Source organism: Chiloscyllium punctatum, chromosome 20 (genome assembly GCF_047496795.1).
Source record: "Chiloscyllium punctatum isolate Juve2018m chromosome 20, sChiPun1.3, whole genome shotgun sequence".
NCBI lineage: Eukaryota > Metazoa > Chordata > Chondrichthyes > Orectolobiformes > Hemiscylliidae > Chiloscyllium > Chiloscyllium punctatum.
Window position 1 is genome coordinate 67,451,402 of NC_092758.1, and position 14,859 is coordinate 67,466,260.

The following is a 14,859-nucleotide window of genomic DNA, read 5'->3' on the forward strand; positions in this document are numbered from 1 at the left end:
AAAACCTGATTGAAACCTTAAGTGCTGGAAAACAGGATTAGAATAGTTAGGTGCTTCTTTTTGATCAGCATAGACTAAATAGACAAAAGGCTGTTTTTATATTGTTGATCTCTATGATTCTAGCTCCCTCAATTCACCCAGATTTTGCAAATTCAGTTAGCCTCAGAAACAACTTTCTAGAAATTTGATTACAAAAGACTTCACCATCTGCTCTACGTGATCCTCACTTCAAAGCATCAACTTCTAAGAAACTAAATAAATTATAAACTGCAAACAGATACTGGATATGGATATCTTTAATTGTACGTTACCTTTACCCATGTGAGTGCATGAAATGAGTAAGTTAAATGTTACATTATCTCAGGAGAAATCTGTGAGAATTTATTTTAAAACTCACCAAAGGCTTGCTGCTGGAATTATTTAATTGAAGCATTCACTCTGCAGTGTCAGAAGCCATATATATAAATATACCAATCATAAAACAGAATATAAGGAATCAGTCCATAACAGTACAGATGTGGGTAGGTTAAGCAAATGAACTATAATGTGGGAAAATGTCAAGTCCATTTTGGCAGAAAAAAGTAAGGAAAACAGAACATTATTTCAACAGAGAGGATCTGCAGTGTGGTATAATACAGAAAGCTGTTTATTTAGTTATAAAACATCACAAAAGTTAGGAAACAGTTGCAACAAGTAATAAGTTAAGTAAACAGATTGTTGGCCTTTATTACAAAAGGAATAGAGGATAAAATTAGGGAAGGCTTACTTCAACTATGTGTGGTATTGCTGAGATGGTAACTGGAACATTCTTTTTTCCGTCCTTAGAAATGATATACTTGTATTGGAACAAGTTCAGAGACTATTCATAGGTTGTTTTTTTCAGATTAAAGGATTGAATTTTGAGGAAATATTGAGCAGGCTGAATCTATACTGGAGTTTAAATGAATGAAAGGCAAATGTATTGAAACATAAGATTCTAAGTGGGCTCGACAGGGTAGATGCTGTCTGATTCCTCTCTTTTTTAGAACTATAGGGCACAGTTTAAAATTAAGGAGTCTCTTAATTAAGAGACACAGATAAGGAGGAATTCCTTCTGTCAGAGGACTGTTAGTTGTGGAATTGTCTTTCACCCAGAACAGTGCAGGCTGTTCATTAAATATAGTAATGGCTATTTCAGACAGATCTTTGGCAAGGGAGTAAAGGGTGATGGAGCACAGATGCAAAAGTCGAATCAACATCGCTTACTCGCAGAACAGAGTCAATGAACTGAATGGTATAGACTTGACGTTTATTTTATGATCAAGGCCACATAGACCATTTTAGTAATGCTAGAAGCAAATTAAATGTTGACCAAGACACTGGGAGAATGCCCTTACTTTTTTTTGGAATGGTTCCATGGGATTACTTATGTTTATTCAAGGGGATAAACAGAACTCTGATTTAATGTTTTATTTCAAGATAGCACATCGAATGGAACAGCATTTGCTCAGCAATGAACTAAAGTACAAGTTTCAATATTGTGAAAATGAAATTGAAATAGAACTTGAATCTATTATTGTCTGAATCATAGTTCATATTTTTTTCTTTGGGACATAACAGGCATAATATTTAAAGTAATATTCCTGGGAACATTTTGTGTTCCATAGAACATAGAATATAGAAAAAATACATCGCAGTACAGGTCCTTTGGCCCTCGATGTTGCGCCGATCAAAGCCCACCAAACCTACACTAGCCCACTATCCTCCATATGCCTATCCAATGCCCGTTTAAATGCCCATAAAGAGGGAGAGTCCACCACTGCTACTGGCAGGGCATTCCATGAACTCACGACTCGCTGAGTAAAGAATCTACCCCAAACATCTGTCCTATACCTACCACCCCTTAATTTAAAGCTATGCCCCCTTGTAATAGCTGACTCCATACGTGGAAAAAGGTTCTCACTGTCAACCCTATCTAAATCCCTAATCATCTTGTACACCTCTATCAAGTCACCCCTAAACCTTCTTTTCTCCAATGAAAACAGCCCCAAGTGCCTCAGCCTTTCCTCATACGATCTTCCTACCATACCAGGCAACATCCTGGTAAACCTCCTCTGCACCCGTTCCAGTGCCTCCACATCCCTCCTATAGTATGGCGACCAAAACTGCACACAATACTCCAGATGCGGCCGCACCACAGTCCTATACAACTGCAACATGACCTCAGGACTCCGGAACTCAATTCCTCTACCAATAAAAGCCAGTATGCCATATGCCTTCTTCACAGCACTATTTACCTTGGTGGCAACTTTCAGAGATCTGCGTACATGGACACCAAAACCCCTCTGTTCATCCATACTACCAAGTATCCGACTATTAGCCCAGTACCCCATCTTCTTGTTACTCTTACCAAAGTGAATCACTTAGCTACATTGAACTTCATTTGCCACCTTTCTACCCAGCTCTGCAGCTTCTCTATATCCCGCTGTAACCTGCCACATCATTCCTCACTGTAAACAACTCCACCGACTTTCGTATCATCGCAAACTTGCTCACCCAACCTTCTAGCCGCTCCTCCAGGTCATTTATAAAAATGACAAACAGCAATGGTCCCAAAACAGATCCTTGCGGAACACCGCTAGTAACTGCACTCAAAGATGAACCTTTACCATCAATTACTACCCTCTGTCTTCTTCCAGAGAGCCAATTCCTAATCCAATCCTCCAACTCACCCTCAATGCCATACCTCCGTATTTTTTGCAGTAGCCTACCATGGGGAACCTCATCAAACGCCTTACTAAAATCCATATACACCACATCTACTGCTTTATCCTCGTCCACCTCCTTAATCACCTTCTCAAAGAATTCAATAAGATTTGTGAGGCACGACCTGCCCTTCACAAAACCATGCTGACTATCCTTGATCACATTATTCCTATCCAGATGTTCAGAAATCCTATCCCTTACAATTCTCTCTAAGACTTTGCCCACAACAGAAGTGAGGCTCACTGGCCTATAGTTACGAGGGTTATCCCTACTCCTCTTCTTGAACAAGGGAACCACATTTGCTATCCTCCAGTCTTCTGGCACTATTCCTGTAGACAACGAGGACGTAAAAATCAAGGCCAATGGCTCTGCAATCTCCTCCCTTGCTTCCCAGAGAATCCTAGGATAAATGCCATGAGGCCCAGGGGACTTATCTATTTTCAGCCTTTCCAGAATTTCCAACACCTCTTCCCTACATACCTCAAAGCCATCTATTCTAATTAATTGTGACTCAATATTCACATCGGCAACAATGTCCTGTTCCTGAGTGAATACTGATGAAAAGTATTCATTCAGTGTCTCCCCAATCTCTTCAGCCTCCACACGCAACCTCCCACTACTATCCTTGACTAGACCTATTCCTACCCTAGTCATTCTTTTATTCCTGACATACCACAGGAAGCCTTTTCCCTAATCCTACCAACCAAGGACATTTCATGTCCCCTCCTTGCTGCTCTTAGCTCTCTCTTTAGATTTTTCCTGGCTACCTTATAACTCTCAATCACCCCAATTGAACCTTCACGCCTCATCTTTACAAAGGCCACCCTCTTCCCTTTAACAAGGGATTCAAATTCCTTATGAAACCACGGGTCCCTCACACAACCCTTTCCTCCCTGCCTGACAGGTACGTACTTATCAAGGACACTCAATAGTTGCTCCTTGAATAAGCTCCACATATCGATTACACCCTTCCCTTGAAGCCTACCTTTCCAAGCCACGCGTCCTAAGTCATGCCTCACCGCATCATAATTTCCCTGCCCCCAGCTATAACTCTTGCCCTGCAGTGCACACTTATCCCTCTCCATCACTAGAGTAAAAAACTATAGGTATGTTAGGAATCTATAGGTATGTTAGGAATAAAAGAATGACTAGGGTAGGAATAGGTCCAATCAAGGATAGTAATGGGAAGTTGCGTGTGGAGGCTGAAGAGATTGGGGAGGCGGTGAATGAATACTTTTCGTCAGTATTCACTCAGGAACAGGACATTGTTGTCGATATGAATACTGAGGCACGAATAAGTAGAATGGATGGCTTTGAGATATGTAGAGAAGAGGTGTTGGAAATTCTGGCAAGGGTGAAAATAGATAAGTCCCCTGGGCCTGATGGCATTTATCCTAGGATTCTCTGGGAAGCAAGGGAGGAGATTGCAGAGCCATTGGCCTTGATTTTTGTGTCCTCTTTGTCTACAGGAGTAGTGCCAGAGGACTGGAGGCTAGCAAACGTGGTTCCCTTCTTCAAGAAGGGGAGTAGGGATAATCCTAGTAACTATAGGCCAGTGAGTCTCACTTCTGTTGTGGGCAAAGTCTTAGAGAGAATTCTAAGGGATAGGATTTATGCACATCTGGATAAGAATGATGTGATTAAGGATAGTCAGCATGGTTTTGTGAAGGGCAGGTCATGCCTCACAAACCTTATTGAATTCTTTGAGAAGGTGACTAAGGAGGTAGAAGAGGGGAAAGCGGTAGATGTGGTATATATGGATTTTAGTAAGGCGTTTGATAAGGTCCCCCATGGTAGGCTACTGCAGAAAATACAGAGATATGGCATTGAGGGTGAGTTGGAGGTTTGGATTAGGAATTGGCTCTCTGGAAGAAGACAGAGGGTAGTAGTGATGGCAAAGGTTCATCTTGGAGTGCCGTCACTAGCGGTGTTCTGCAAGGATCTGTTTTGGGACCATTGCTGTTTGTCATTTTTATAAATGACCTGGAGGAAGGGTTAGAAGGTTGGGTGAGCAAGTTTGCGGATGATACGAAAGTCGGAGGAGTTGTAGACAGTGAGGAAGGATATGGCAGGTTACAGCGGGATATAGAGAAGCTGCAGAGCTGGGCAGAAAGATGGCAAATGGAGTTCAATGTAGCTAAGTGTGAAGTGATTCACTTTGGTAAGAGTAATAAAAAGATGGATTACTGGGCTAATGGTTGACTACTTGGTAGTGTGGAAGAGCAGAGGGATCTTGGTGTCCATGTACACAGATCTCTGAAAGTTGCCACCCAGGTAAATAGTGCAGTGAAGAAGGCATATGCCGTACTGGCTTTTATTGGTAGAGGAATTGAGTTCCGGAGTCCTGATGTCATGCTGCAGTTGTATAAGTCTCGGGTGCGGCCGCATCTGGAATATTGTGTGCAGTTTTGGTCGCCATACTATAGGAAGGATGTGGAGGCACTGGAACGGGTGCAGAGGAAGTTTACCAGGATGTTGCCTGGTATGGTAGGAAGATCCTATGAGGAAAGGCTGAGGCACTTGGGGTTGTTTTCATTGGAGAAAAGAAGGTTTAGGGGCGATTTGATAGAGGTGTACAAGATGATTAGGGGGTTAGATAGGGTTGACAGTGAGAACCTTTTTCCACGTATGGAGTCAGCTATTACAAGGGGGCATAGCTTTAAATTAAGGGGGGGTAGATATAGGACTGATGTTAGGGGTAGGTTCTTCACTCAGCGAGTCGTAAGTTCATGGAATGCCCTGCCAGTAGCAGTAGTGGATTCTCCCTCTTTATGGGTATTTAAGCGGGCATTGGATAGGTATATGGAGGATAGTGGGTTAGTGTAGGTTAGGTGGGCTTTGATCGGCGCAACATCGAGGGCCGAAGGGCCTGTACTGCGCTGTATTCTTCTATGTTCTATGTTCTATGTTAAAAGTCACCGTATTGTGGTCACTGTCCCCAAAATGCTGACCTACCTCCAATTCTAACACCTGGCCTGGTTCGTTACCCAGAACCAAATCCAGTATGGCCTCACCTCTTGTTGGCCTGCACACATTGGACAAACACCAACCCACCTAACCTGTTCCTTCAACAATGTGTGCACCTTCAAAAGATAACCACTCCTATCTGCTGTTTAGCCTGAGAAGACAGAATTTTTCCCTTTCTTCTCTTGACAAAATTTTTTGTATCTGTGATCATGGTGTTGGATGACTTGGTAAGCACAGATGCTGTTTTCAAGAAGGGTTATGACTCGAGCAGTATTAATATGGTCACCATCTTTTCTGTCTTACGTTCTATCATGACAACATATACTTCAATGCACTTTTTACTTTACATTTCATTAATATTTGGACATGTTTTAGCTTTGAGGAAACTGACATGCCTTTCATCTTCATCCCCAGCTATTTAAACACTTTTTCTGGATCATGAAACATGTACTTTTTTAGACCTATTCTTCTTAGAAATACAGAATTTTATACCATGCTGCATGAAATATCATCAAAATGTATATTTTGGCAAAATCATTTTATATTTTCTCAACCTACCTCTTCTAATTGAATTGAAATACTAGTATGGTAAACTATGCAATTTGGCAGTGTTGTTGGGAGGAATCCTGAGGGACAGGATTTACACATATTTGGAAAGGCAAGGACTGATTAGGGATAGTCAGCATAGCTTTGTGCATGGGAAATCATGTCTCATGAACTTGATTGAGTTTTTTTGAAGAATTAACAAAGAAGATTGATGAGGGCAGAGCAGTGGACATGGCCTTCACTAAGGCATTTGACAAGGTTCCCCAATGGGAGACTGTTTAGCAAGGTTAGATCTCATGGAATACTGGGATAACTAGCCATATGGATATAGAACTGCCTCGAAGGTAGAAGACAGAGGATAGTGTTGGACAGTTGCTCTACAGACTGGAGGTTTGGGACCAGTGGTGTGCCAGAAAGATAGCTACTGGTCCACTACTTTCCGTCATTTACATAACTGATTTGGATGTGAACATAAGAGGCAAAGTTATTCAGTTTGCAGGTGACATCAAAATTGGAGGTGTAGTGGACAGCAAAGAAAGTTACCTTAGATTACAATGGGATCTTGATCAGATGGGCCAATGGGCTGAAGAGTAGCAGGTGGAGTTTAATTTAGATAAATGTGAAGTCCTGCATTTTGAAAAGGCAAATCAGAACAAGACTTATACACTTAATAGTAAGGTCCTAGGAAGTGTTGCTGAACAAAGAAACCTTGGAGTGCAGGTTCATAGGTCTTTGAAAGTAGAGTTGCAGGTGGATAGGATAGCAAAGAAGGTGTTTGGTATGCTTTCCTTTATTAGTCAGAGCATTGACTACAAAACTTGGGAGGTCATGTTGAGACTGTACAAGATATTGGTTAGGCCACCTTTGGAATATTGTGTGCAATTCTGGTCTCCTTCCTATCGGAAAGATGTTGTGAAACTTGAAAGGAGTCAGAAAAGATTTACATGGATGTTGCCAAGGTTTGAGAATTTGAGCTTTAGGGAGAGGCTAAACAGACTGGGACTGTTTTCCCTGGAGCATCTGAGGCTGAAGGGTGAAGTTATAGAGGTTTATAAAATCATGAGGGGCATAGATGGGATAAATAGACAAAGTATTTTCCCTGTTGAAGCGTGTGGTGCTGGAAAAGCACCACAATCTTAGACTCTGATCTCCAGCATCTGCAGTCCTCACTTTCTCCAAACTCTTTTCCCCGGGGTGCGAGAGTCCAGAACTAGAGGACATAGATTTAGGGTGAGAGGAGAAAGATATCAAAGGGACCTGTGGGAGAACTTTTTCATGCAGAGGGTGACGCGTGTATGGAATAATCTGCCAGAGGAAGTGGTAGAGACTGGTGCCATTGTAGCATTTAAAAGGCATCTGTATGGGTATGTGAACAGCAAGGGTTTAGAGGGATATGGGGCAAGTGCTAGCAAATGGGACTAGATTAGGTAAGGATGTCTGTTCAGCAAGGACGAGTTAGACCGAAGGGTCTGTTTCCATGCTATACATCTCTATGACTCTATGACTGTACATGAAAGTCTATGGAGAGAAATTATAAGAAATAGGTGAAAATCAAATGTCTCTATAATCAGGGGTGGGGGGATGTAAGTAGAGAACAACAAACAAAACCTTAGAAGTTGCAAATCATAAATGCGATAGATACACAAAGATACAAAGAACAGTAGAGCACTGCAACAGGCTCCTCAGACCACCAAGACTGTGCCAACACATGATGCCTTTCTAAGCTAAAAACGTTTTACCTCTACCCAGTCAGTATCCCTATATTCCATGCATATTCATGCAAACTTTTAATTCATTTGTGGGACTTGGATGTTACTGGTTGGCCGAAATTGATGGCCCATCCCTATTTGCCCTTGAGAAGGTGGTGGTGAGCTATGGCGGTATATTTCCAAGTCAGGGTGGTGAGTGGCTTGGAGGGGAACTGACAGGTGGTGTTCCCAAGTACCTGCTGCCCTTGTCCTTCAAGGTGGAAGTGGTCATGCATTTGAAAGGTGTTGTCAAAGAATCTTTCGTGAATTTCGGCAGTATATTTTGTAGATAGTACACAATGCTGCTACTGAGCACCAGTGATGGAGGGATTGAATGTTTGTAGATATGGTGCCAATCAAGTGGGTTGCTTTGTCCTGGATGGTGTCAAGCTTCTTGAGTGTTGTTGGAGCTGCACTCATCCAGGCAAGTGAGGAGCATTCCATCACACTCCTGACTTGTGCCTTGTAGAAGGTGGATAAACATTGGGGTGTTAGTTGGTGACAGGATCTAGATCAGATGGGCTAATGGGCTGAGAAGTGGCAGATGGAGTTTAATTCCGATAAATGTGAGGTGCTGCATTTTGGCAAAGCAAATCTTAGCAGGACTTATACACTTAATGGTAAGGTCCTGGGGAGTGTTGCTGAACAAAGAGACATTGGAGTGCAGGTTCATAGCTCCTTGAAAGTGGAGTCACAGGCAGGTAGGATAGTAAAGAAGGCATTTGGTACGCTTTCCTCTATTTGTCAGAGTATTGTGTACAGGAGTTGGGAGGTCATGTTGCCGCTGTACAGGACATTAGGTAGACCACTGTTGGAACATTGCATGCAATTCTGTCTCCTTCCTATCAGAAGATGTTGTGAAATTTGAAAGGGTTCAGAAAAGATTTACAATGATGTCGCCCAATGTTGGAGAATTTGAGCAATAGGGAGAGGTTGAATAGGCTAGACCTGTTCTCCCTGGTGTGCAGAGGCTAAGGGATGACCTTATAAAATGTCTATAAAATCATGAGAGGCATGGAGAGAATAGATAGACAAAGGAAATGGTGGAGGTTAGTATGATTGCAACATTTAAGAGGCATCAGGATGGGAATATGAATAGGATGGGTTTGGAGGGATATGAGCCAGGTGCTGGCACGTGGGACGAGATTTGGTTGGGATATCTGGTCGGCATGGACGAGTTGGATCGAAGGGTTTGTTTTTGTGTTGCACATCTCTATGACTCTGTGATTCTAGCCTCTGACCTGCTGTTGTAGCCACTGTGTTTATGTGGTGAGTCCAGTTGAGTTTCTGGTCAATGGTAACCCCAATGATGTTGACAGTGGAGGATTCAATGATACTGTTGAATGTCAAGGGGCGATGTTTGGAGTGTCTCTTATTGGTCATGGTCATTTGCTGGCATTTGTGTGGTATAAATATTATTTGCCACTTGCCGGACCAAGCCTGAGTATTGTCCAGATCTTGTTACATTTGAGCACAGAGTGCTTCAGCATCTGAGGATTTGTGAATGTTGCTGAACACTGTGCAAACATCTGCGAACATCCCCACTTCTGACATTATGATGGAGGGAAAGTCATTGATGAAGAAGCTGAAGGTTGTTGGGCCTAGGACACTATCCTGAGGGCCTCCTGCAGAGTTAATTGACCCTCCACAACTACAACCAGCTTCCTTTGTATCCGGTATGACTCTAACCAGCAGTTAGAATCATACCTGTATCTGTTAAGATATCTCTTAAACACAGTTATTGTATTCCCATCCAACACCACCCCTGGTAGCGTATTCTAGGCACGTACCATCCTCTGTGTAAAACCAAATCTTGCCTCTCATATTTCTTTTAAACTTATCACCTTTCATCGTAAGCTTATGCTCCTGATTAACAGACATCTCTACTGTGGGGAAAAAGACTCCAACTATCTATTCTATCCATGCCATTTATCATTTTAAAAATTTCTATCAGGTCGCCCTTCATCCTTTCATTTTCAAGTGAAAACAAATCCAGTTTGTTTAACTTCTCCACATAGCTAATACCCTCTAAACCAGGCAACATCCTGGTAAACGGTTTCTGTACCGTCTCCAAAGCTTCCACATCATTCTGGTTGTGTAGTGACGAAAATTGTACACAACATTCTAAATGTAGCCCAAGTGAAGTTCTATGGAGCTGCAACATGAGTTGCCAATTTTTATATGCCTTGACGAATGAAGGCATGCATGCGGTATGCCTTCTTCACCACTTTATACACATATTTCAGAGAACTGTGGACCCAGGCCTAGATCCCTCTCTATATCGATGCTCTCAAGGGTTTTGCCATTTACTTTATAATTATATATGAGTATATGCAATATAATATCTACTGTATAAATATTTACTTTATGAAACTAAATCCGAAAATATAGTGTACTGATTGTATATGATAGACCTCATAGAATGAGTTCGCTAATTGGGGTAGTTAACTTTATCCAATCAGGAAACCCCAGCTGACAGCTCTAAATAGAATTTTCAAATGTTCTGTTCATTCTGAAAGCTCGCTCTGAGGAAGCTGGACCAGTGTAAAGTACTATGCATGTGTAAATAAAAGGTGACTTGGTAATGGCATACTGATCTCTGTGGACTTATTTCAGTGGTGACAAGAGAAAAATAATCGCTTGCAACAGTTACCTTTGAGTTGAGAGTCAGCATTTCTGGCATCATACCATTATTTGGGAAGCTTGACTCGTTTGGTCCTGCTGTCATAGACTGGGCCCATTTTGTAGAAAGAATGCATCTTTTGGGGGTAAATTACATTGGGGCAGATGAAAAGCAATGAGCAATTCTCCTGACAGCTTGTGGACCTGCAGCTTTTTCGATTATTAGGAGCCTAACTTGCCCTGAGGCACCACATACTAAAACCTTGCAAGGGTTGACAGATTTGTTTAATGAATATTGTGACTACAAGCCTCCTGTAATTCTGAGAAACTATTGGTTTTACTCAAAAATTCAAGAAACAGAGAAATTTGTAGCAAGATGTTTGACGTGTTTGAGGTGACTGGCAGATGCGTGTGACTTTGGTTTAACTCTTAATGAAATGCTGGAGATAATTTGGTATGAGGGATTAATGGTGTCACCATGCAAATGTGACAACTAGATAAAGCCCAGCTGGACTTCAAACAGGCACTACAACTCACTTTGAATAGATTAGATTCCCTACAGCATGGAAACAGGCCATTTGTCCCAACAAGTCCACACTGACCATCTGAAGAAAAAAATCACCCAGACCCATTTTCCTACACTTAACCCTGAATAATGCACCTAACACTATGGGCAATTTAGCATGGCCAGGTCACCTGATCTGCACGTCGGGAGGAAACCAGAGCACGTGGAGTAAACCCACGCAAACACGGGGTGAATGTGCAAATTCCACACAGTCACCTGAGACAGGAATTGAACCTGGGTCTCTGGTGCTGTTAGGCAGCAGTGCTAACCACTGAACCACCATGCCACCCTTTGTCATTGAAAAAATGTGGCATGTGGAGTGTAAGAGTTACAGGGCATTATGATGGACATGCGAATCATGACCAGGCCTACTGAGCTTGGAGAACACCACTTGAGTGAAGGTAATTGCAAATCCTAATCCTCACTTAGAATGTAACCTGAGCAAAGGGAGTTTAGGTCAGCTGACAACAAAATCCCAAAATAAAGACAAGCCTCAGCCAAGCGATTAGCATTTTCTTCAGGATCCAGGCTGGCAAGCCATTGTACTTGTTGCCAGTATGCAGACCCAAGACAGCAAAAGAGTCCCACTGGACATAAATTGAGCAAGAGAAGTCATCAGCTAATATCCTGGAGAGTGCACACCCTGGAAAGCCCACCTATATCTGGCTTGAAACAGTTAAATCACTTAGCAAAATCCAAATCAGAACCAATTAAAATAAATATCTGGTTAAATTGTCACTCAGTTCTCATGGAGGTTGAATTAGTGATTGCAGAACCAGACTAACATAATTCACTCTGGACTCCAACCCTTAAGTTTTTCTAAGACCTCAGCTATATTGAGAACCCATACTAGGGAACCTTTACAGATTAAGGATACAACTTTGATTTCAGTCCCATATGAGAAGCAACTCATTCAGTTACCAGTAATAGTAATAAAAGGCTTGGGCCCAGGTCTGATTGGGAAAAATTGGCTAAGGAATATTCAGCTGGATTGGTTTAATATTTTTCGATTACAAATTGGCAGACTGAGTGAAGGCTTCACTAAAGTCCCGTATATTTTCAGAAAGGTCTAGGACTATCAAAATAACTAAGGCCACCTTGTGGTCAGGAAGCAATTCCACAATTCTGCAAGGCATGCCAAGTATCATTTGCCTTATGTGCAAATGTAGAGGTAGAAATCAGGAGGCTGGAAAGTGAAGGAATCATCAAACCAGTCCAGTTTGCAGAATGGACAACACCAACCATGCTGTCTGTGAAATCTGATGGGTCAGTTTGCCTTATGTGGGGACTTTAACCAAACAGTAAAGTGCTTTTTGCAGCTGGATAAATACCCAAATCCTTGCAAAGAGCATTTAGATGCAAAGCTGGCGGGGGAGAGCTGTCCTTCAGGAAGCTGGACATGAGCCATACATACCTGCAATTGTGGTTAGATGTGGATTCCCAGACATATGCTACAATTAATAACTTTAAGCATTGGTACCAATATCTGAGACTGCCATTTGGGGTATCATCAACCTGTGCCATTTCTCAGCGGATGATGGCGAACATTTTACAATGTCTATTCCAGGTCACAATTTGTCTGGATGATGTGCTAATAACAGGTAAGAGCACATAGGGAACTTATACATAGTCCTCAGATGTTTCTCAAAAGTGGGCGTATGCCTTAGAATGAGAAAATCTGTGTTCCAGGCATCCCAAGTGGCTTACTAGTGCTACAGTGTCAACAAGACTGGGTTACACGTGTTGGACGATAAAGTGGGAGCAATCAAAGATGCCCTAGCTCCCATGTCTTTACTGGAGCTTAGGTCTTTCCTAATTTTGTAATAGCAACAGATCCATGCTAGGGCTACTTGAAGATGACATGGCTAAGCTGCCCATACCTTCCGATTCAATTCAGTCATGGAGTCTCAGTCTATGTCTGTTCAATTACAAGTTGAAACATAGCCTGGGAGGCCAAGTTACAAACGAGGATGCGTTGACTGATCTCCCGCTGGCAGATGTACCAGGGTTGGGGCCACACTGTAAGAGTCCGTTGTGGTTTCAAACTTTCTGGACACCCTATCAGTCACCTCTGACAATATCAAACTCTGGACACAAATAGATCCATCCTGGCAAAACAAAAATAGCTGGTGGTGATGGGAAAAACAAAAGGGCCATCACTACCAGAATTGAAGCCTTCCTGGATCCGATGGCACCAGATCAATGTAGGGGACCACATGGTGGCTCAGTGGTTAGCACTACTGCTTCACAGCACCAGAGAAATGGGTTCGATTCCAGCTTCGAGCAACTCTGCATGTGGAGTTTGCACATTCTTTCCTTGTCTGTGTGGGTTTCAGTCCAAAGCTGTGCACATTAGATGAATTGGTCATGCTAAATTACCCATGGTATTCAGGGATGTGTAGGGCAGGTGCACTAGTCAGGGGCAAATGTAGGGTAAGAGGGTGGGATACTCTTCAGAGGGTCAGTGTGAACTTGTTGGGCCAAAAGGCCTGTTTCCACACTGCAACGTTTCTCTAACTATTGTAAGGAGTAAGAGTGATTACCCTGAGCAAATGTTGGCACTACGCACTGGTTGAGCTCCACCAGGGTCATCCAGGGTGTCCAAAATGAATTTGTTGGGCAAGAAAGTATATCTGGTGGCCAGGATCAGATGTAGATGTGGCCGCATTGGTGGGACAGTGCCCAGAGTGCCAACAAGGACAAATATTACCATCAGCAGCTCCCCCATATTTTTGGGGGAATGGCCAGATAAACCCTGGATGCCATTAGTAATTATGAATGCCACTCAAAGTGATTAATGTACATAGAGTTCATGCATCAAACACGGGGACAATGATAGAAAAGCTGCAAGCATCTTTTGCAATACACAGATTCTCAGAAGTGTTGGTCACAGACAACGTGCCATCATTTACCAGCAGAGAATTTGAGTATTTCCTTATGTTGAATGGCATTAGGCACATTGAACCAGCTCCATTACTTCCATTGGCCAATGATCTGGCAGAAGACCAGTCCAAACTTTGAAGGCAGTCTTAAAGAAACAACCTACAGCTTCACTCGCTACCAAACTGCCCCGATTCCTATTTGATTATTGGACAACTCCTCATGCAACTGCAAGAATAGCTCCAGCAAAGTTGCTAATGGGGAGAAAATCCCACACCAGGTTAACTCTGATCTTCCTGGACCTGGGGGAGAAGATAAAATGGCATCAGTAGCACTAATGCCAGTGAGAGACACAGTTTAGTTCAGTTTGGTGTCAAACTTATATGAATGAGCCTGTATGGGTAAGAGGCATGGTAGATATGAGGTCAGGGTCAGTGACATACAATGTTCGGGTAGGTGAGGTGTAAATGATCATGCATACCAATACTTGTATTGTGACTTTCTCAACTTCTTAACCATGGGACTGAATTAGCTAGGTGATAGAAAATCTATCATTCAAAATCAATCCAAATGTATTTTAACTCAGTGAATATGACCACGGTGAAGAAAGGCCATTGCCTCAACCCCAATAATAAAACCCCTACTTTTCCTTGCTAATTATTTCCTGAGGTGCTCATCTTTCTTCCTACTTTTATGATATTTCATTGCTCCAGCTGTTCTGTAATATTTGTAATCTACTACCATATTTGAATCCAATCATCAACTTTCCACTATCTTATTTAGTGT